General features: G+C 59.3%; 1 protein-coding gene across 1 annotated transcript in view; it reads right to left on the minus strand.

The window, feature by feature from the left end:
- Positions 1–21,075, minus strand: part of AGPAT3 (1-acylglycerol-3-phosphate O-acyltransferase 3) — an 86,461-nt gene extending 65,386 nt beyond the window's left edge. The window contains exon 1 of the mRNA XM_045501213.1: positions 20,918–21,075. The gene's annotated coding sequence lies outside the window, so the exon portion shown is untranslated. The remainder of the gene's footprint in view (positions 1–20,917) is intronic.
- Between the last annotated feature and the right edge of the window lie 1,208 nt (positions 21,076–22,283).

Genomic DNA, 22,283 nt, shown 5'->3' on the forward strand with positions numbered 1-22,283 from the left:
TGTCAGGGCGCCTGGGGGGCTCAGTCGGTTAAGCTTCCGACTTCCGCTCAGGTCATGATCTCACGGTTCGTGGGTTCGAGCCCCGCATCGGGCTCTGTGCTGACAGCTCGGAGCCTGGAGCCTGCTTCGGATTCTGTGTCTCCCTCTCTCTCCCTCTCTGCCTCTCCCCCGCTCACACTCTGTCTCTGTCTCTCAAAAATAAATAAACATTAAAAAATTAAAAAAAAAAAAACATTTTAATTGTCAGACTTTAAAAAAAAGGACTGTCAAATTTCAATTAAAAAAAAAACTTTAGGGGCGCCTGAGTGGCGCAGTCGGTTAAGCGTCCGACTTCAGCCAGGTCACGATCTCGCGGTCCGTGAGTTCGAGCCCCGCGTCAGGCTCTGGGCTGATGGCTCAGAACCTGGAGCCTGTTTCCGATTCTGTGTCTCCCTCTCTCTCTGCCCCTACCCCGTTCATGCTCTGTCTCTCTCTGTCCCAAAAATAAATAAATGTTGAAAAAAAAAATTAAAAAAAAAAAAAAAAAACTTTATTCAGACGCTACCTCTGAGGCACCTCTAAGACACAGAGGGACAGAAAGGTTAAGAGCAGGACAACCCAAGTAGCCGGTTCTGCGTGCGAGCCTCAAAGCAGAGGTGGGGAGCACTGTGGGAGGCGAGATCACATCACAGGGGCAGACACTCCATCCACAAGGACAGAAACCGTATCACCAGTAACATATCCCGCAAATACATAAAGCACAAGTGGATGTTTGTGCAAGATTAGACAGATCGGCAACAGTGACTGGAGATTCTAACAGACCCTCCGGTAACTGACAGAACCACAGATCTAAGAAATCAACAAGGATGTAGGAGTTGGCACACCTTTCTGGAAAGGGCCAGAGAGTCAATAGTGGAGTCTTTTAGGCCAAATGGTCTCTACCACAACGACTCAACCCTGTCCTGGTACAAACCAGCCACAGGCGACAGAGACACGAAGGGGTATGGCTGGGATCCCACAGCATTGTATCTACACAAACAGGTGGCAAGCCAGACTTGCCCCACAGGCTGTGGTTTGCCGGCCTGATGGGGAAGGTTTGGACAATAGGATTCATAAAGTTCATGAACCCACACAGAACACTGTCCCCACCAACTGCAGAACACAATCTTTCCAGAGGCACGCACAACCCTTCTGAAGGTGACCATATGCTGGGCCACAAAGCAAGCAGGAACAAGTTTCCAAAAACAGGCACCAGTCAGAGCACAGGCTCCGACCACAAATAAACTAACAAATAACAATAACTTAAAAAGGCAACAAAAAAGATACTTGGCAAAAATCACCTCACGTTTGCAAATCCAAACAAGTTATCAACAATAACAACAAAAGACAATTACACGTTTAAAAACCCACTGAATGGAATAGTAAGAAAAGTATCTCCTATCCCAGCCTACAAAGGCTGTGGCCAGAACAGTCCAGGGATTGAAGGTCACCCCTCAGGGCACAGTGGAAAATTTTAAAAGGCTGAAAACAAATGACATTAAACACAACTCAAGAAGTTAGAAAAACAAAAAGCAAATCAAAAAGGAAGGGAGGAAGGAAATCATTTAAAAAGCAGAAGTTAATGAAGTAAAACCCGTACAGAAAGCCAGAAAGCTGGTTCTTTGAAAGGACGGAACGAACCCGACGGCTTGGACAAGAGAGTCAAGGTAAAGGGAGAGGCGGCCTGAACAACGCTGGGAAAACAACCCGATGCTGCAGTTCTAAAGCCAAGAGGAGCTTCTGAACGGTTTTCCAGCAGTAAACTTCAAATGCAGCTAAAAGGACAAAAACGCTTCAGAAGATGCAGAAAACCCAAATAACTGAACCCCGCACCCTGGGGACACGCCCTCTGCACGCGGCCAGGCCACCCGATAGGATGATGCTGCAGCCTCGGAATCGGGACGTGGGCGACAAGCGCGAGTGGAGAGGATCGCAGACCTGGGAGTCGGTTACTCGGGAAGCAGCCAGGAACCCGGGAGCTGGAGGGGCTCTGCCGGCAGCCGGTGCTCGGGGCCTCTGCTCCAGGGGCGTCACCGCCGCCCTGGTCACTGGGCCCGAGCGCACCCCTCGCTTCAGGGGCCCATGCTGCCGTGGCACCAAACCTGTGGTGGGGCCCCTGCCACACGGCGTAAGGACAGAGCGGGGCTGTGGCCTGCGTGTTGAGGGTCACAGGGGAGGCAGAACACGCACCGTCCACACCGCCTGGGGCCCGCACTCGCGGCCAGGTCCTTGGGCCCGCAGTGCCCGGCTCACCGTCCCCAGCCAGCGGCCGCAGCGACCACACCGGCCACGCAGTGACACAGGAGCAGGCGGTGGCCACACTTGCTGCCACGGGGAAGCGCGTGTGCTCTGCAGGAACCGCAGAAGGGGCAGCGAGAATGAACAGGGGCCACGGAGGGGCCACGGTCACTCGTTACTGCACGTTCTCCGCCTGGAACCAGCGAGGTGGCCATGAAAAGCGCATTTATCGAGAAAGGTGTTACCTATAGCACCTGAGCTCAGATGTCTCCGTGACACAGGAGAGGGGGAAGGAGAGAGTGGGGGGCGGAGGAGGGAGGGAGGGAGGAGCCCTCCAGCTGCACCGGAACCCGGCCCCCAGCCCTGGAGACTATTCTGAGATGCTCAGGGAGGCTCTGACACAGGGTGACACAGGGTGACAGAGGCCTGGTGACAGTGGTGACCAAGCGGTCAGAGGGGCCCCTTTCAGGAGACACATACCTGCACCCACGGTGGACAGATCTAAGGGCTGGTGGGGAGAAAGTCCCGAGGACTCACTGTCCCTGCGGGAGGCTGCTTTGCAGAGGACACGGTAGGCGGACTCAAGAACGAGGCCAGGGGAGTGACGGGCACCAACTCACCGCCTGCGCCCTCAGGCCACAAGCGCGTGGTCCCTGGCCCGGGGACACCCCTGACTGCAGGGTCCCAGCACTGGCAGGAGTGGGGAGGTGGGAACCCGGAGCCACCTGTTCTGGGCCTCGTCCTTCAGAGGCCCAGGCGCCCGTGAGCGCAAACAGTGCTGCCCTGAGTGCCACCCGGAGTCACCAGCCGGGACGGAACAAGATACAACCTCCTGTAAGTCACCGCTTCCCAGAAAAGAGCAACTCGGCGCTTCCCCCTGAGAGGCCCACGCGCGAAAACGTCACAATAAAGGCAGGCAGGCTCGCTCCTCACGCCTCCAGGGCCTCCGTGGGGGCGCGGTCCCTCGCCACTGGGTGTCTGCTCCTGTGGCACCTGCGCACGACGGAGAGCCTGCGTGCCAGCCTGCCAGGCCCAGGGCCCCAAGGACAGAGGGGACAGGATGCGCTGTCCCGGCCAGGGCACGCCACAGAGGCGGCCTGCACCACGGCAGACCTGTGGCCCTCCGGCCCGGGGACCTCGGGACGTTACCGCGCGCTCCCCAGGGACCCCTGCAGAAACAGGGGTACCCGTGGTCACAGCGGCGGGAAGCAGAGCGGGTGTTTAGAGGGCCGGCCCTGCAGCACTCCTTCTGCCCAGACGTCCGCTCCAGAGTTCTGAGCCTGACTCCACTTGGACACAAACACCGCAAAGTCTGGTTTCCACACACACAGAATGTTCCGGGAATGCAGCCACCCACGAGATACGCCCGGGAAGACGTACTCCGCCTCGGGAGCCCAACACAGCACCTGGGAGGGATGGGCCTCCTACCCACCTGCCTCTCTCGGCCGCACCTGGGACAAGAAGGGCACTACTTGTGGGCCGGCCCGCTCTGCCAGCGTAGACACGCCCAAGCATTTCCACGTTGGAATACAAATCCTTTTAAAACTCTGGGTGTGGACAATCGACGAAATCCATTTCCACCCTGTAAAAGAGCTATTACAAGATAATTTATGAGTGATGATATCAAACACGCTTGGTGGCTGCTGTTTGCCACACTCTGCCCTAAGCACTTGACGTGTGCCAACCGCACTCCACAGAGGCGGCATCGGGCCCGACGGGGAGAGACTTACAACGTGAGACCCGCCTGACTCACTCTCGGGGCTGCAGGATCCAGAGATGAGGGGCTCCCCCAGAGCCACACGCTGCCCCCGCCCCATCCCGCGAAGCTACTTGGATCACGACCAGCACAGCGCAGTGGAAACGTGACGTTTCCACGTCGCAGAACAAGCCCCGCCTTCCGTTTTGTATTTTCTAGCTGCCGCATTAGAAGGCAACAAAAAAACCAGGCAAAATGATGTCGTAATATTTTATTTAACCCAATAAATCCAAAACATTATCATTTCAACTCCTAATCATTACAAAAGAACATTAACGAGGCATTTTACATTCTTTTTTTCATATTACGTCTTTAAACAGACGCACCTTTCACAGTGAGAACACACCTGAATTCAGGACAGGCACACCTCAAGCGTGGCCCCCGTGAGCCGTGGCCCTGGGAGCCGTGGCCCCGTGAGACATGGCCCCCGTGAGACGAGGCTCCCCATGAGACACAGCCCCTGGAAGCCATGGCCCCGTGAGACGTGGCCCTGGGAGCCGTGGCCCCCCGTGAGCCGTGGCCCTGGGAGCCGTGGCCCCCGTGAGCCGTGGCCCTGTGACATGTGGCCTTAGGCACTGCATCAGGCAGCACAAGCTCAGAGAGGACGCTTTCAGGATTGTTTTCTTCCCGTTTTCCTTTTCCATTTACGTGGTTTTTAAAAGCTTTTAATTTCACTGATTCTCTCGCTTCAAATGTTGTCTATAATGATCAATTCCTCCACCGGATGGTAGGTACGGGGGACTGAATATTTTACGTGTCTTCATTTACTACAGTAATTCCTAATCTTAAAAAAAGCTGACTCATTCTGGGAAATCCAATATAATCACAAGTTACACAATAAAAAGTATGATAGGGGCGCCTGGGTGGCGCAGTCGGTTAAGCGTCCGACTTCAGCCAGGTCATGATCTCGCGGTCCGTGAGTTCAAGCCCCGCGTCGGGCTCTGGGCTGATGGCTCAGAGCCTGGAGCCTGTTTCCGATTCTGTGTCTCCCTCTCTCTCTGCCCCTCCCCCGTTCATGCTCTGTCTCTCTCTGTCCCAAAAATAAATAAACGTTGAAAAAAAAAAAAATTTAAAAAAAAAGTATGATAAAATTATCCAGTACTCCCCGTTTCCTTTGTCTTCTATAAAGTTTGGAAGAAAAGGAAGAAACCAATCTCTCTAGAAATAAATACACAATAAATGACTGAGAATAAATAATGAGTAGTTATCATCACTTCCTTTTTAATTTTCCTGTTTTCCTAACACCGTTCTTTTTGAGGCCCGGCCCTCGGCCGCTGGACACCTGCCGGGCAGAGCGCGCGCTGGGCCGCCGTCCCTCCGCAGCCCAGGGGCCGAATCCCATGGCGCCAGGGTCGCTGTCCGGCACGAAGCTTCTCCGTGGCGACTTCGTTTGGTGGCAGGACGGCAGGAAGGGAACAGAGGGGCAGGATCCCACACGGACGCCGCTGCTCGGGGAGAGGGAAACACAGGCACTCGCCCGGATCGGCGCCCACGCGAGCCAGAAGGCTGCGGGGCCGCCCACGAGTCTGCGCTGGGCACCACACGCCTCAGCTCGAACGCACTTGGCAACACGAGGCCGAATGGTCACCTCTTAATCCGCCCCAACCCGCCGATAATCAGGACCTTGCGAGGGTGCCGGCACAGGGGTACCTCGCTACCGGGGGGGGGAGTCACGTTCCCCCCCAACTCACACACTGACGTCCTGGCCCCCGGGACCTCAGCGGGGGGCCACCTCCGGAAGCAGGGGCCCGGCAGATGTAACCTGTGACGATGAGGTCACCAGGTGGCCCTACTCGAAGGACGGGCGTCCTTATTTAAAAAGGACACTGAAACACACACAAAGGAAGGGCCCCACGTGGGGAGACAGGGAGAAGGCGGTCGTCTGCCCGGACGCGTCCCCCCCACCGGCCCCCAGAGGAAGTCAACCCCACGGACGTCTTGACTTGGGACATCCAGCCCCCAGGACCGTGACACAACATCTGTTCCTTACGCCACTCGGTCCGTGGCACTTTGTGATGGCCGCTCTTAACAAACGAATGCTCCCACCCTTAAGAAAATCTGATTTATAAGTAGCCTCTCTCTTAGTTAAGTTCTCCCCGTGCCTCTCCCTGCCCCCTCCCCCCGCCATGTCAGGAGAGCGAACTCTGTCGTTTCCAGCCCTGTAACCCGGCTTCCCAGCTACGCACAGGTAGCAGGCTGCCGTCACCGGCGTCCCAGTGTCAGACAAGGCGCCCCTGAAGCCTGCAGGGGACCGCCGTCTGCACGGGGGGGGGCTCGGGCGCCTCTCTCTACCGCGTGCTACTTCCGTTCCCTGGTGGAGGCACGGGAGTGGGCAGAAAAGGGGGGATTGGAAAAACTCACCGCCGTTCAATAAAGCTGGCCTACCTCTGTGTGTCTGCGAATGTGGAGGCTCGTTGTCAAAAGGCCACAGGCACAAACGTGACCCACCCACAGCCGCGAACGGCAACAAACAAAATTGCCGAAGAAGGGAAACATCCCCACCGAGCCCAGGAGAAGCCGTCCACACCGCAAACCGGCCGCCCCGGGAGCCTGAGGCCGCGCACAGCACCAGACCCTGGGGTCCGCGTGGCCCTCAGCTCGCACACGCGGCACCCAACACACCGGGGAGGCGGGCGGCATCCCGTCAACACGAGAGCAGGTGGCCGGGGCCCTCCGCGTCCCCTGCAAACAGCCAGGGGACCGCCACACGGGAACTCAGCAGCGAGCAGTGCCCGGTGGCTTTGGGGAGAAGGGGACGCTCCCGTCAGACGAGCTGAGCCGTGAAATGACTCAGCAACAAGGAGAACCCGGAGTTGGTGCGGGCTGGCGGACCGGCCAGCGTCAGCACCCCGGCCTCTGCCGCGTTCCAGAAACACGGCAGGACACGGCGAGCCGCTCCGCCATGATGCCACCACGCTTCCTCGGGCGTAGATGGCAACAGACACGGACAACGGTCACCCTGTCCTTCGGCTCCGCCCCAAGGGGAAAGGCAGGGCGAAGCCAGCGCCAGAGGACAAACACGTGGGGACCCTTGCCACGCGGCCCGTTGGGGACGAGCCCGCGCAGAGCTCAGCCCTCGCTTCTCTCCTCGCTCTCCCTCCTGGGTGGGGTGCCCGCCGGTCCGCGGCACCCTCCTCGGGGCGCTCCGGCCCGGCCACGACCCACCGCGTGCGGCCGCGTGCGACGTCGCCTCCCGCGTGCCCTGAACCAAGTGCCGTCACGGGGCAGCCCGGCTGCACAGAGCGCAGTGGAGACCGGCCTTCAGGGCCTTCCCCCGACGCCAAGGGCAGAAGCGCAGCGTGAGCCGGAGAAGCCGGGCCACAGAGACAGTAACAAGGCCGCACCGTGTGCTGAGAGTGTGCGTGCGTGTGCGCGTGTCTTCGCTCGGACTCGTGACGGGGCGGCTTCCCCAGCAAAGCAACAGCCGAGTTGAGGGTGCGTGAGAACTCACCAGGAAGCGGGCGCCTGGCGGCTCGGTTGGTCGAGCGCCGACTCTTGACTTCGGCCCAGGTCACGATCCCGGGGTCGTGGGATCGGGCCCCGCATCCGGCTCCGTGCTGAGTGGGGAGTCTACGTGGGATTCTCTGTCTCCCTCCTCTGCCCCTGTCCCACCCATGTGCGCCCCCTCCAAAATCAAAAAAAAATTTTTTTTGAAAAGAAAAAGAATTCACCGGGCAAGGAGGGCAAGAGTGCTGTTGAGGAAGGTGTGTGAAGGGATGGGGAGGAAGGGGATCCCGGGCAGGACCCGGGGAGACACAGGAAGGGTGGCGGCAGAATGGACAGAAAGGCACCCACTGAGACGGGGAGGCCCCCCTGAGAGGTGATGGCCGTGTGCCACAGGACGTGGAGGCCTGGGGACCCGCACTGGGGGGGCTGGTCACCGCACAGCACACAGACAGCCTCAGACAAGCCCCGAGAATCACCTCGTTCTAGATGCCGAACGGTCTTTCCATTTATTTTCTGGCTCCAACGCCTACGTCCATGACCTGTCACCTGCTCAGATGGAAGGGGTCCCGCTCTCAGGCCGGGCCTGGCAAGCTCCCTGTGTGGCTCTCCTGTGACCGAGCAGGCCTCACTCGAATAATAACAGCTGTCAAAACGTGACTCTGAAGCAGCAGGAGTCACCTCGCCTGGATGCAGAGGCGCTGATGGAAAGCAGGGGCCGCTGAGGACAAAGCCCGGTGTCCCAACCTCGCTGAGGCACTTGACGAGGACATCTTTTCAGCTTCCGACTCCCCAACGGCACACCGGTCTCTCCCCGAGCGACCTGCATCCACACCAGTCTTGTCCCTTCCCCTGTGGTCAGAATCCCGTGTTGGCATCACTCTTCTTCCGATTGGTCAGTGGCATCGTTAGAAGTCCCTTCGTGGGTGCAGAAAATTAACCTAAACCGGTCCCAGGTCAGTGCCGCTCCGGGGTGCTTGGCAGGAGCAGAGCCTCCCCGTGGAGCTCACGGGGACAGAAGCCTGTGTTACTGAGCACACCAGAAACCGGGGGCAAGAGGCAGCAGCACCAGCGGTGGGACTGAACCCCGAGACGCGTCGAGTCGGGTGTTAGGACCACCATGATGGTTAGTATTCTGCTATTAGCTGCTGCATACAGAGTTTGCACGTTGCAGTGGAGGTCGGAATATGCAAGGAAGAAAATACCAAGTCAGAAAAGGGGCAGCTTGGGAAGGGACCAAAGAGAACTTTTAGAAGCCAGAGCTATGATCAGTGGGACGAAAAGTTTAACAGGCTGCTTGACCGGCAGACGGGACGACACGCAGCAGGTGGCGGGGCTGGAGGCCTGGGGAACCGCCCCGGGGCGGCACAAAATGACCGAAACGCAAGCAGCTCCAACAAGAGGCCACAGGACGCGCCACGAAGTCAAGCGTGAGGTAGACGCGGAGTTCAACAAACTCGTGGCCAGAATTTCTCCAGAATTACTAAAAGGCGCAACGCTTTATCTGCAGGAAGCACACAGAATCCGCAGCAGGATATGTGAGAAGCAAGCCTCCCCACCCCCGCCCCCACCTCGCCCCAGCCGTGCCACAGTGAGGCTGAAGGCCGCCAGAGGGAGGGGGGAGGAGAATGGCCCCGAGAAAACCGGAGACGGGCACGGGAAGGCCAGCTGGCCCCACAGCCGACGCCAGGGCGGCCACCGCGGCGGCCAGAGCACAGGGCCGTGACGCAACCCAAATCTCAAAAACTGGGCAGAGTCGGGCCACACAGACCGTGTCCTCTGAATGCAGGGCTTCTGAGCCAAAGTCAATAATAAAAACACAACCTAAAACCCCCGTGCGTTGAGGAAACAAAAGTGCTTCTGCATCACCCACGGGTTGCGGAAGAACAGGAATTTAAAGTGCTGACACCGAACAGTGAGAGCATCGCAAACCAACTGCAGAGGACAGCAGAGCTGAGCCGAGAAGAAAGTTACAGCCCGACAGTCTCAGGCTAGAAATAAAGCCTGAAAGTTAAGAAGCAACGCTTAGGAAAAATAATAAAGAATAAACAGCGGTAATGAGTCAACTCGGTAACCTAGAAAGAGAACACCGGAATCAGCCCGGGGAGCACAGCCAGAAACGATGACGCGGAGAAGCAAAGAAACAGCACCAGTGAGCCACAGGACGGAACGCCGGCTCTCTGTGAGCACCAAGGTATCAGAGAGAAGCCTCTGCTAGGATGAGTCAAGAATAAAGAAGGGCAGCAGCAACCGTAGCAGGGAACAAGGGAACTTCACGTCGGATACGGCAGGGACTTCAAAACAAAACGTTCCGACCTTCGCACCAAGGAACCGAGAAGGCTAATGACGCGGACGGCGCGGTGGGCAGCCTGAAGACGGTCCCCCGGTTCGCACCCCCGCGTGATCCCCTCCCCCGACGGCAGGCTGCTCCTCGCCACGGGCTTCCAACAAAAACAGTGCAACAAAAGAGAAGATGGGCTGCGTCTGGGATGAGGCTTCACCGCCCGTGGCTTTCGTCCCGCTGGCACGTTCTGCCCCTCGCTTCCACGCAAGCAGCGTGTTGGGAGGCTCTCAGAACGACCGGCAAGGAACTGAATCCTGACTGCCACGCGGGAGCGAACTTGGGACGGGGTCCTTCCGCCGAGCCTTCAGGGACGACGGCGGCCGGTGAGAGTGCGGAGCCTGAGGACCCGGCCAGGCTGTGCCTGGGCTCCTGGACCACGGAAACGGGGAGACGACACGTGCTGCTGTTTAAAGCCAGCAAGCGCTGGGGCCGCCTGTTACACACGCACATTCCTCCCCAGAACAAGGGTCGGGAAACCTGAACAGATCTGCAGCCGAACCAGGGCGTGAACTAGGATCTACGCAGACCAAGAATCCACGTAAGACACACACAGTCTCGAGCTTACGTGACGTGCCTTACACAGCACAGAAAGGGGCAACGGTGCCCGACTCCGGCTAGGAGACCGGCACAATCCAGACGCCGGGCCGGACGAGGACGGTGTGATACGGGACGATCGCCAGCCAGACTCACTCTGGCCCACGGGCGCAGACAACCCCAAACGAAACGTCACGGACCGACCAGACACAGCAACGGAGCAGAAAACAGCGACCCACGGCCCAGACGGGGTGTCCAGGAAGGCAAAGAAGCTCCTCATGGTTTCACCAAATTAACGGATGGATGGAAAAATCTTATGTGATCCGCTCGACGCTCGCAGAGAGGCTCTTTGTAAGACAGTTCCAGCAAAATACACTTCTGGGCATAAACGCGAACTTCTACCCCGAAAGGGGGCATCTGTGCGGAAAAGTAAGCATTCTCTGTTCCCGTAATTTCACTGTCGAACGGCTGACGTCGTCCGAGGAGGCGTGTCAATGTCGGCACCCCCCCCCCCCCCCCCCCCGGCGCTGCCCCACCCCACGCGGGAAGGAACTGCGTTCCGCCGGAGTCCCTCCTGGGACATCATCATCGGACACAAGAAAGCTTGAAGAGGGCTCCCACCCCTCCCCCACCCCACACACGTTCTTCCAAACCCGGGGAGCCTTCCTGGGGGAAAGGAAGGCTGTCCCCATTTCTTGGCTGTGTGGCGTGCGGGCCTGGGGGCCTCTCCCGGCTCAGCCAACCGGCCCCCAGACTCAGGCCCCCGGTGGGTGCCAGTGCACGGCCCCACCCGGGCCACCTCACGTCTGCCAAGTCACCTGACCCGGAGCACGCGTCCCGGGAGCGTGGTCGCGCAGGACCCTGAGGAGCCCCGTCGCTGCCCCGGGCCTCTGGGTCAGAGCCGTGGGCCACCCTCCCGCCGCCACCGTGGACACGTGGCGGAGCCAACCGCCCCGAAGTCCAGCGCGGCCGGGCGAGTCTGCGGCCCCCGTGCTCTCTCCCGCGGCGCCCCTGGCCCGTCGTGGGTTGTCCCGTGGGAGAGTCCAGGCTGCCCGCTCTTGTCTCCCGGCCAGGCGACCGTGCAGCTGCACGCAGCATGTGTAAGTGGGCCATCTGCCGGGAGGGTCTCTCTGCGGCCCCGTCGGGGTCCGGGCGGCTCTCGTGCCAGAGCCCCGCTCACGAGCGCGGCCGTGGGCTGCCGTCCCGGCTTCCTCACCAGGCTCTGGGCTGCGGACGACACGTGTGCTGGGTTCCCCGGCCCGTCTTCTGTACGAACAGCTCTCTCTTCCACCTTTTCCGAACTTTTAATTTAAACCTACTGTACGCGTAGAAAAGGGCTCACACTGCAGGTGCGCCACTCAGACTTCTACAAGCCACACACGCCCGTGTGACCCACACGTGGCTCTAGGGAGGGGATGTCGCCGTGCCCCCCCCCCCGGAGCGGCTGCACGCCCCTGCCCTCCCGGGAAGCCCCCTCCCCACGCCCAGCAGTGCGGGCTGCCTCGCTGGCTCCGTGCAGAGCGAATCAGGGCTCGGCCGCCCTCCGGGCCTCCCTCCCTCCCTCTGCTCGGCTGACCCACAAGACGCACACACGTACCTGCTCCTGTAACTGCCTCCTTCCTCTCCCACCGCGTGAATATTCCAGAAGCTACCTCTTCATTCTCTTTGGAGACGGGCAGGTAGCGCGATCCTGGGGTTTGAGCGTCAGGACCACAGCGGCCGGGACACTGAGCGCACGGGTCCTGCCGTGCGCTCACTGGTGCGTGCCCAGGAGTGAGGCCGCCTCCCCGGCAGGTCCCGTCACAGGGTCTGCACCGCGGCCGCCCCTTGGCACCCACGGTGGGGCTACGTCCGCCCCACGCCGGCCCCAGCGCTTGGTCTCTGCACCTTTTCTGGCCGTGGCCCCTGGTGTGCGGGCCAGGGCCTGACCGGGGCTCCGTCCCCGCGCCCCCCGATGACCACGGTGGGGCGGTCTCTCGCCTCTGTCTGCTTCTCTTCGTCTTGCCACCTGTGATCCCAGGGGGAGCAGGGGAGGATTCGGATCCAGGATTCGGAGTCGCGTCACTGTCGCACCGGTGCCGGGAGGGGAAGCGGTCACAGGGCTCCCCTCAAATCTGCAACAAGGCAAGGACGCCCTGTCGGGCTTCCATTCAGCACCATCCAGAAGGCCCCGGCCCGGCCACAGGGCAGGAGGGCACGAGGAGGAAACAAAGCCCTCGCCACCCCGAGACGGCAGGGACGTCCACGCGGAAACTCCTGAATATTTACGTGCGGATGACGGAACAGACCGGGAAGGCGGCTGGCTGTCCAGGCAACACCCCAGATCAAATGCGTGCCTGCTCAACGCCAACACGGAGTTTGAAAAAACTTTTAATAAAAAACAAAGTTTAAACGTGCCACTTACAAAAGCAATAGAAGCGATAAGGGTGCCTGGGAATAAATTTGACCGCAGAGAGTGAGACAGGCCGTGGGACATGCCGGAGCCTCACTGAAAGCACGACTGTCGCCACGGACGGAGGCAAGGCCAGCTCTACAGCAGGAGGACAGCGTCAGTGAAACAGGTGACCTAGAGAGTCAGTGTCACTGCGGTCAAAACCCCAACAGTTTTTCATGAGACTCAGAAGCCGACTTTAACGTGCACCACGGAGCAAAGAGCAGGGAGGACGTGCAGACAGCGGGCGGCTGAGGGACAGGCGGACAGAGGGCCAGACAGACAGGGCCACGGCGGCACGACGCCAGCAGGGAGAGGGGCCCGCACGTGGGACAACCGGGATTCCACGTGGGGACGCCAGAGCCCTGGGCTCCCTTCTTCTCCCCACAGACAGACCGCTCCGGAGGGATGGGCACTTCGGTGGGGCAAACTTGAGAACTCCCACGAGAAAACACAGGATAGAGCGTGAGTGCCCCCGGGGACCCTTAGCGCCACGCAGAAGGCGTGGCCCATAAAAGGAAAGATGGAGAACACGGACGGTACAGACCTACAGGTGAGGCGCCGAGCGGGAAACCGGGCGAAGGAACTCAGGGAAACACGCGGGACCGTAGTACGAGGCAGGACTGGAGAGGCACGTCAAGGCCCCCGCCAGAGGCGCTTGCGTCCAATCTCTGCACGAATGGGATCCACCCGCCGGCTGCTGGTGGGCGTGCGGTGCGGGGCGGGTGTGAGCCACAGCCCAGGACCGCCGCGCAGGCCCGCGTGCCCGAGCCCCGCCACCGGGCGCCCCCACCTGCGGACGCGAGCGCGCACGGCTGGCGCGGGTCGGGGTCAGTTCTCACAGGCCTCATCTCTGTGTAGACCCGGGGAGGGCCTCCCGGTGCATTCAGGGACGGACAGAGTTCCCGTTTCCCGCAGGACACCGGCTCTCTTGTGCCATCTTCTCTTGTCCTGCCCGTGCCATCAGACAACCCCACCCGCTTCCAGCAGCCCTGCTTGAGAGGGACGGACCATCCTTTTGGTTTCCACCTGCACAGGGAGTCTTGGGCACCTGTTACCTGTGTTTTTGCCTCTCTCACGTGCATTCAGGAACTGCCCCGTGGTGTCACCTCACTAGCCCAGTTTACTCCAGTTCAGAAATCAAACAAACATTTCCGACCAGGGGCCGTAAAAATTACCACCTCAACTTCTCTACAGGCTGAATTCAGGCAGCAGCATTTTTTATTTGGTCTGCAGTGTGTTAAAAATAAATAATTGTATATAAAAATCCAGATTGCTAAAAAAAAAAATCCAGATTTCTGGCTTGTCCTGGCAGACCACAGATCTAGTCCCTCTAGTCCTGCGCCTACCTGGCCATGTTGGCCAGGGATCCGTGCTGGGGGACACACGGGCTGGGGTTCGGTGCTGGAGCTGAGTGCTAACTGCTGGGGTTCAGTGCTGGAGCTGAGTGCTCAGTGCTGGGGCTGAGTGCTGGAGCTGAGTGCTGAGTGCTAGAGCTGAGTGTCAGTGCTGGGGCTGAGTGCTCAGTGGTGAGGGCTCAGTGCTGGAGCTGAGTGCTGGAGCTGAGTGCTCAGTGCTAGGGGCTCAGTGCTGGAGCTGAGTGCTCAGTGCTAGGGGCTCAGTGCTGGAGCCGAGTGCTCAGTGCTAGGGGCTGAGTGCTGGAGCTGAGTGCTGAGTGCTAGAGCTGAGTGCTCAGTGCTGGGGCTGAGTGCTCAGTGGTGAGGGCTCAGTGCTGGAGCTGAGTGCTGGAGCTGAGTGCTCAGTGCTAGGGGCTCAGTGCTGGAGCCGAGTGCTCAGTGCTAGGGGCTGAGTGCTGGAGCTGAGTGCTGAGTGCTAGAGCTGAGTGCTCAGTGCTGGGGCTGAGTGCTCAGTGGTGAGGGCTCAGTGCTGGAGCTGAGTGCTCAGTGCTGGAGCTCAGTGCTGGAGCTCAGTGCTCAGTGCTGGAGCTGAGTGCTCAGTGCTGGAGCTCAGTGCTGGAGCCGAGTGCTCAGTGCTAGGGGCTCAGTGCTAGAGCTGAGTGCTCAGTGCTGGAGCTGAATGTTCAGTACTGGAGCTGAGTGCTCAGTGCTAGGGGCTGAGTGCTCAGTGCTAGAGGCTCAGTGCTGGAGCTGCATGCTCAGTGCTGGAGCTGAATGTTCAGTGCTGGGGCTGAGTGCTCAGTGCTAGGGTTGAGTGCTCAGTGCTGGGGGCTCAGTGCTGGAGCTGAGTGCTCAGTGCTGGAGCTGAGTGCTGGAGCTGAGTGCTCAGTGCTAGGGGCTCAGTGCTGGAGCTGAGTGCTGGAGCTGAGTGCTCAGTGCTAGGGGCTCAGTGCTCAGTGCTTGGGCTGAGTGCTCAGTGCTGGGGCTGAGTGCTCAGTACTGGAGCTGAGTGCTCAGTGCTAGGGGCTGAGTGCTCAGTGCTGGGGCTCAGTGCTGGAGCTGAGTGCTCAGTGCTAGGGGCTCAGCGCTCAGTGCTAGGGGCTCAGTGCTGGGGCTGAGTGCTCAGTGCTGGGGGCTCAGTGCTGGGGCTGAGTGCTCAGTGCTGGGGCTCAGTGCTGGAGCTGAGTGCTCAGGGCTAAGGGCTCAGCGCTCAGTGCTAGGGGCTCAGTGCTGGGGCTCAGTGCTCAGTGCTGGAGCTCAGTACTCCGTGCTGGAGGTGAGGTGCTGGGAGTCCATGCTGGGGCCGTGCCTGCTAGGGTAGTGCTGGCAGCCGGTGGGGGAGGTCCGGCGAGCAGGCCAGAGGTAGAGGCACTCGGCCATCACTCCTGTCCACAGAGCCACCCCCAGTGCCTCACGCCTACGTTTCCACCGGCCCCCCTTCCTGCCTGGCCCCCGTCAGAACCGGTGTTCGCAACTTTTTATGGACAGTTTCGTTTACGGAAACAGAAATGCTTACGCCCAGTAACCCCCTAACACATAAAGGAAAGTAAAGGGTGCAAAGCAGCTGGGGCCCCAGGAACACGCCGCGCCGGCCCAGAGCAAGAGAGAACGGCAGGCCGTAACGCATCTTCTAGCAGTTTCTGGGACTCAAGTAACCGTGGTGTGCACCCCGCCTCAAACCAGGGAACGCACCACCGCGTGCTGACGTGTGTGCTCTAACCACTGCCCGGCCGGAAGCGCCTGGTGGTCCCCACTAGTGGATGGATACTCTGCTCACGCACAGGTCCAGGGAAGCAGCTACGGATCAGCCTCAGGACGCCTGCGCGGCCACACGGCTCCTCCTGAAACAAAACCACAACGCTACCCGTGCCGCGCAATTATTTTTACCAGGCCATTCTACTTCTGCTGATTATCAAGTCACTGAACGTCGTCTGTGAGGCAGTCGTGCAGCTTCGACGCCCCCGAGAGAGAACCTGCTACACAGCAGGAGGGTGCCTTCCACAGGCCAGTGGGACCTGAGGGACGGGGGTCCCTCCCCCGGGACCCCAGGCCGAGACTTGCTCAGGGCTGCGCCAAGGTCCTTCCTCCCCGGCCCGTCCCTGTCTCCTCTCACTGCGTCAGACCAGCACGGTGGCCCCAGGGTCCTCCCCCCCCGCCCCCCGCACTGATGCACCCCACGACCCTCGGCCCCCACGGGCATCTCTCCCAGCACACCTCTGCACTGCTGTTTTCACATCTGCTTCCTGCATAACCCAAACCGTTGCAGCCCTCGTTTAACACTTCTTATTTGGGCAAAACTCGCCACAACTAAACCTTATTTTGCAAGGTAGACCAATGGACTGATTCCTCTCTGAACACGGGGATATGTGTATCCTGATAAATGGCACGATCATCCAACCACTCCAGTTAGACTTGGACGGTGTCTAAAGGAGAAGTCAGTGTGTAGAAGCCTGACCCAATCACCGCCCATTCGATACGTCCGTCCTCAGACAGTGCCTCATTCTACTCCCGCCGCGTGCATAATGCCTCCGAGCACACATGAACTTGATGCACTGAATTCTTCCCCAGTGCAACACCATATCCAGCGTGTATCCGTTTCTATCACCTTAGATGGGGATCTCTGCTCCCCGGCCCACCCAGCGTAGCCTTCTGTAAGCGAAAAGTTACCCAGCGTAGCCTTCTGTAAGCGAAAAGTTGTTAAAGGACTACTTACGTGAAGCCAACCGCTTAGTTTCAATATGTCGATTTTTTTTTCATACATTGAGTTTTCTGAGCATCAAGGTGCCTTGGATGCAGTAAGACCTTTGTTTGAAATCTAGAGTCATCACTTGCTGGCTGAGCAACCCCAGCCATGCTCCCCCGACTCAGTTTTCTCCATCTGCAAACAGGGACCTGCCACGGTCCTTACACAGCTGTTTCAAGAATCTAACAATATAATCTGCACGTAAAACACCTCACAGTAATTATAGCTGCCGTCACAGAGCAAGATGCACAGCCCGAGTGACAAGGCTGGGGACACTTTTAAAGTCAGCGTATGCTGGGGCGCCTGGGTGGCGCAGTCGGTTAAGCGTCCGACTTCAGCCAGGTCACGATCTCGCGGTCCGTGAGTTCAAGCCCCGCGTCGGGCTCTGGGCTGATGGCTCGGAGCCTGGAGCCTGTTTCCGATTCTGTGTCTCCCTCTCTCTCTGCCCCTCCCCCGTTCATGCTCTGTCTCTCTCTGTCCCAAAAATAAAGAAACGTTGAAAAAAAAAAAAAATTTAAAGTCAGCGTATGCTCATACGGTCTTCAGGTCGCCGATAACAGGAGAAGAGCCGCTGTCTCTGGAACTCTAGGACTCAGCTCCCCGCCCAGGTTTGCAACTCTCGGGACATACAAGTCACCGCTGAGCCACAAAGCTGGGGAAAGGTATTTGGTCGCAGCACATAGCTTTTTACTACCGCTCCAAGTAGAATTTGTTACTATCGTTCTTTGTTACCGATTTCACTCCCCACCCACTTTCAGAAAGGAATCGAGAAGATCCACATTAATAATGCATGGCCTCCCGAGTCGCCTGGGGACAGGCCTCTCGGCCAGCTGCTGGCTTGCTATTCCCACCCCTGCGCCAGGCCTCAGTCCCGAGTCCTGTGTGATGCAAAAGCACTCTGGCCTGTCACATACAGATCTGCTCAGACCACATCTAAGATGCATCCTACCTGCGACCCTTCCGGGCACCCGGACCACAGCCTCCAGGCCAGTCTCTGAGAGCCTGGGCCCCCCTCCCAAGCACACAGATGCCCTCCCAAGATTACCAGCTCTCACACTTTGCTCAACAAAGATAATCAAAACACGGGGAATTCTTCCAATATCTGAAAGGAAGTCTGTCCAAAGATAAACCACTGATGCGTTTGCTAAAATACAGCATTGTGAGATTGGGAATTTGCGATTAATGTTAAGATGGTTACGAGGTAGTTTTAGAAAGAGCAGATTAAGTGAAAGACGTTTCGCTCTACAGCTTGAGATAAGTCATTTAAAGCCTCAAACATTCTTTGGTTAACCAAAAGTAAAATGCACGAAGTTTCTGAACAACTGCTTTACAAAATTCAGTCCAACCTTACTGTAAGTCAATTTCTCAATAAGGCTGAGTAACTAAAGATCTTACCTTATACACATCATGAAAAAGGAAACGGGCAAATGTAGCCGCTCACGACCAACGCTTTGCTCTATAAATATCAATGAGCCGCAAGTTGTACCAATAAACTAGCAGAGTTTTGATAAGGCGGGGGGTGGGGTGGGGGGGGGGTGGTAAGAAAACACTGCTTTTGCCAGAAGTGTGTTTTGACGATGATAGGGGCTCACTGCTAACAGTGGGGGCACCTGGTCTACACCACGTGTGCCTCTCGTGTCTCCCATGTTCAGTCAGTCTGCAAGTCAACAGCCAAGTGTGCATTTCAGGGGCCAAACGTGATTGGGCAAGGGAACCAGACCCTCCCCCTCCAAAAATCCAGTAAATTTGGCTCTTCTCAAACACAACGTCTACTCTACATTTTTCCTGTTTATAGGGATCCCGGTATTTCCCTTCTACCTCTGATTTGACCACAGGTAAACACATATGGACTTTTAGCAGATGGTGGGGTCTCAGAAGATGGGAGCCAGGGGATCTTAGTTTAAATCTGGCCGTGCTGATCTGTGACCTACCCTTCAGCAGGCAGCAAGGGCTCTGTTTTCTCAGACTACTCTTTTCCAAGGTTGAAGCGTGATCCGAGGTCACACGTCCGGAGGGCTAACCCCGTGTATCAGGGTCAACCCTAATTAACATGGGAAGCCGGAGTAAACATGGACAGACCAGATCACTTCGGTGGATGCACTTTTTTCTACCTTTCAAAACAAAACAACTCCTTTGTTTCCCCTGTGCTGGCCCACAGACCTTCACACAGGCCCGGAAGCATTCGTGTGCAGGAGCAGAGCCGGCCACATGGGCCAGTCCAGGGGCAAGGGCACCCTCTGCGGAGGCGCGGCGAGAATCCCCTCTCTGCCCCCTGAAGCACCCCTCCGGCACCTTCCCTGACCGTCCATCCTACAACACGGACTTTCACCTGCTCTCCCGCGTGCTCCAGGCCATTGCCAGGACACAGACCTTAGGCAGAGATCCCCCAGGTGGGGCCCCACCCACGCGGGGTGAGCTTCGGACTCCCACCAAGCACGGCCACTATGCGTGCCCACGACATCGGGTTCAAAACATTAAAGCAACTGCACCTTCCAGGGCCGAGAGGCCCTTCCCGCTCTGCACGTCAATGCCATGTAACCTCTCTTTTAAACAGCGTAATCAAGACCCCTAAGCGTGGTTCAGAAAGGGGCCGTAACAGGCTAATTCTGAAACTTAGAAATGAGCCGTAACAGGCTAATTCTGAAACTTTGAGGGCGGCCGGGGGGATGTGGTCACGATGGTCTAGAACAGGGGGAGGGAGCAGCAAGGAAGGGAGCATATCAAAGAACGTTCAGAATCAGCCCAAGACCCCTCCTGAAACTTTTAAACAGACAAAACACTGATGAGTAATCCCTACATGAGTACAATCAGGCTGCAGAGCGGGAACGGGAAGCAAGGAGGGGATCTCTGGGTTTAGCCCCGCCCCCCCGAGCCCCACCAGCACCCCGGGGCCCCACCAGCACCAGCACCCGGTGGTGGGCTGGGGTTCTCTGGGATAATCGTCACTTCCCACATGGCCAGCTACTTCCCAAACCAGCCTCTCTCAAGGCCAACAGCCCTCATTTTTCCTTCTCATGAGACTGTATTTCCTACAGAAAGGAACCTGCCTGCTCAAGTATTCCCTTAGACAAGACTGTTAGTATTGTGCTTTAAAAACAAAAAACAAAAAAAGGCCAGGGAAGCCATTTAGGAAGGCATCTTCCCTACCGCAACTGAACTTCTCTCAAAGTTAAAAAAAAAAAAAAAAAAAAAAACTGCACAATTTTTCAAGGTAGCTTCAACTGCTAATAAACCTCCTTTCCGACAACCTTGGCGTCTAACGTTCCGGGGTCCTCCGGGTGGCCGTGGGGGTGGAGGCGGCTCTTGCCCCGAATGGCTCTGGCATCACTGACTGACCCCATCACTGAACGGTGGAAATTCACAGTCGGCCTTGGTCCAAACGCCAAAGTCAAATCGGAAAACTCAGCACCCGCCACCCCACCTGCAGCCCGCCCTCTGATTGAGCAAAGAGTGAAACTAAGCTGTGGCCACGGGCGAGCGGGGTCGCGGGCGCCCCGCGGGGTCCCAGGTCCCCTGTGCCCCCCCCCCCACCAGCCCGGCAGGGGCCGCCTCGCGTCGGCAGGGAGGGGGGAGCGGAGGGGAGCAGAGTCCGCGGGGAGACAGGGGACAAGGGACAGGGGGTCGCGCCCTCCCATAGCCCTGGGCCTCCCGTCCCCTCCCGGGGCGCCCCGTCCCCCAGCGCCCCCCCCCCCGCCAGGCCCCGCGTGCCCCCCCCCACCCCGGGCTGCAGCGGCCTGAGTGGGGGGCGGACGGGGAGGTGTCCTGGGCCTCGGCCGGACCAGGCGCCGGGAGGCCGGCGGTGCGGGGAGGACCCGGGCCCGCGGACCACCCCCCGCCCCGCCACCCCGTCCTCCCGCAGGCCCCACGCCGCAGAGGGCCGGCTGCGCTCCGCCCGGCGCGCGGGGCCAGGGGCCGACCTCGGGCGGAGCGGGGGCGGTGCGGGGGGCGACCTCGGGCGGGCGACGACCTCGGGCGGCGGGGAGTGGGGTGGGGGCGACCGCGGGCGGCGGGAGGGGGGGGGCCCGACCTCGGCAGGGGCCGCGCCGCTCACCTGCAGCCGCCGCCACCTGCTCGTCGCGCGCGCGCGCGCGCGCGGCCTCGGCGTCGCCTCCGCGGCCCCTCCGGCCGCTGCGCTCCGGCCCTGGGCGCGCCCGGCCCTGCGTCGGGCCTCAGCTAGTGCGGCGCCCGCCGCCCCCGGCCCCCATCCCGCCCCGCCCGGCCCGCCGCCCTCCGCCCTCGGCCGCGCCGCCCCGCCACTTCCTGTGCGCGGCGATCCCACAGTTCCGCCGGCGCGCGGGGAGGGGGGACACGCGGGGGGGTGACACGCGGGGACACGCGGGGGGGGACTCGGATGAAGGCGCGGGGGGGGGCCGGGGTACACGCTGGGTCACGTGGGGGACGGGGGACACGTGGGGGACACGGGACACCGGGGAGGGGGGTTGGGGGGGACTCTGGCAGAGGTCGGTAACGGACGCCCGTGAATCCGAGGCAGAGATGGGAGCCGGCGGCGCACGTGGGGTGCAGGACCAGCGAGGTGGGGCAGGGGGGCAGGACTGACGCAGGGAGGGGACCGGGCGGCACAGTATGATGGGGGGCAGGGAGAAGGCACCTCAGGTCAGGAGACCACCCCCCTCGTTTCCCCGGCTCCCTGGGGGTTCCCCCCTCCCCCGGGGCACTGGGGTTGTTTCCGGGCGGGAGCTCCTCCCCTGGTCCGGTCCGTGTGGGGTTTGCCGCCCCATGGGGTTGGATGGCCCGCGTCAACGTGGGGACCATCCTGGGAGCCGGGACTCCAGCTCCGCGCGAGGATACATTTCAGACCCACGTGCAGCGCCCTTTGACTTATTTATAGTTGGCACCAGGCTGGCAACATTGTATCCGCATTTGACCCGGGAGGAAACTTCCCGGAACTGGTTGGGGGAGCCTGGCTGTGACCTGCCTAGATAGCCACACCTCCAGGCCCGGTCGCCGACGGCTCTGCCCTCTTGGCTCCAAAGCACCCGAGCGAGCCCCTCACGGAGCACCTGCTGATGTCTGAGCCTGGAAACGGCCTGGGTTGGGGCGGGGGGGATCATCTCCACTCTGCTTTCTCTACGTGGTACCTCGCGTTGACTTGCCGCCTGTGGAGGTCCTCAGGTCCCGCTGGACCTCCCTAACTTGGACCAGTTTCATTGGAAAACTATCGAAGATACCAGGCGCCGTTGCCGTCAGCTGTGCCTTATTTTAAACTTCCTCCAATTATTTCAGAAAACCCTTGGACTAAAAATAAAATAAAATAAACACCTGTTCTACTCACAGTTCCCTTATCCTTGAAAAAGAGTTCTGGTTTGCAGTGTTGGTGGAAATGTAATACTTGTGAAACCCGGGAGCCCACACCGCCCCTTGGAGTTGTCCTCTTGTCCTACAGGTGAATTCCCACA

The sequence above is a fragment of the Leopardus geoffroyi genome, chromosome C2 (genome assembly GCF_018350155.1).
Source record: "Leopardus geoffroyi isolate Oge1 chromosome C2, O.geoffroyi_Oge1_pat1.0, whole genome shotgun sequence".
Classification (NCBI taxonomy): domain Eukaryota; kingdom Metazoa; phylum Chordata; class Mammalia; order Carnivora; family Felidae; genus Leopardus; species Leopardus geoffroyi.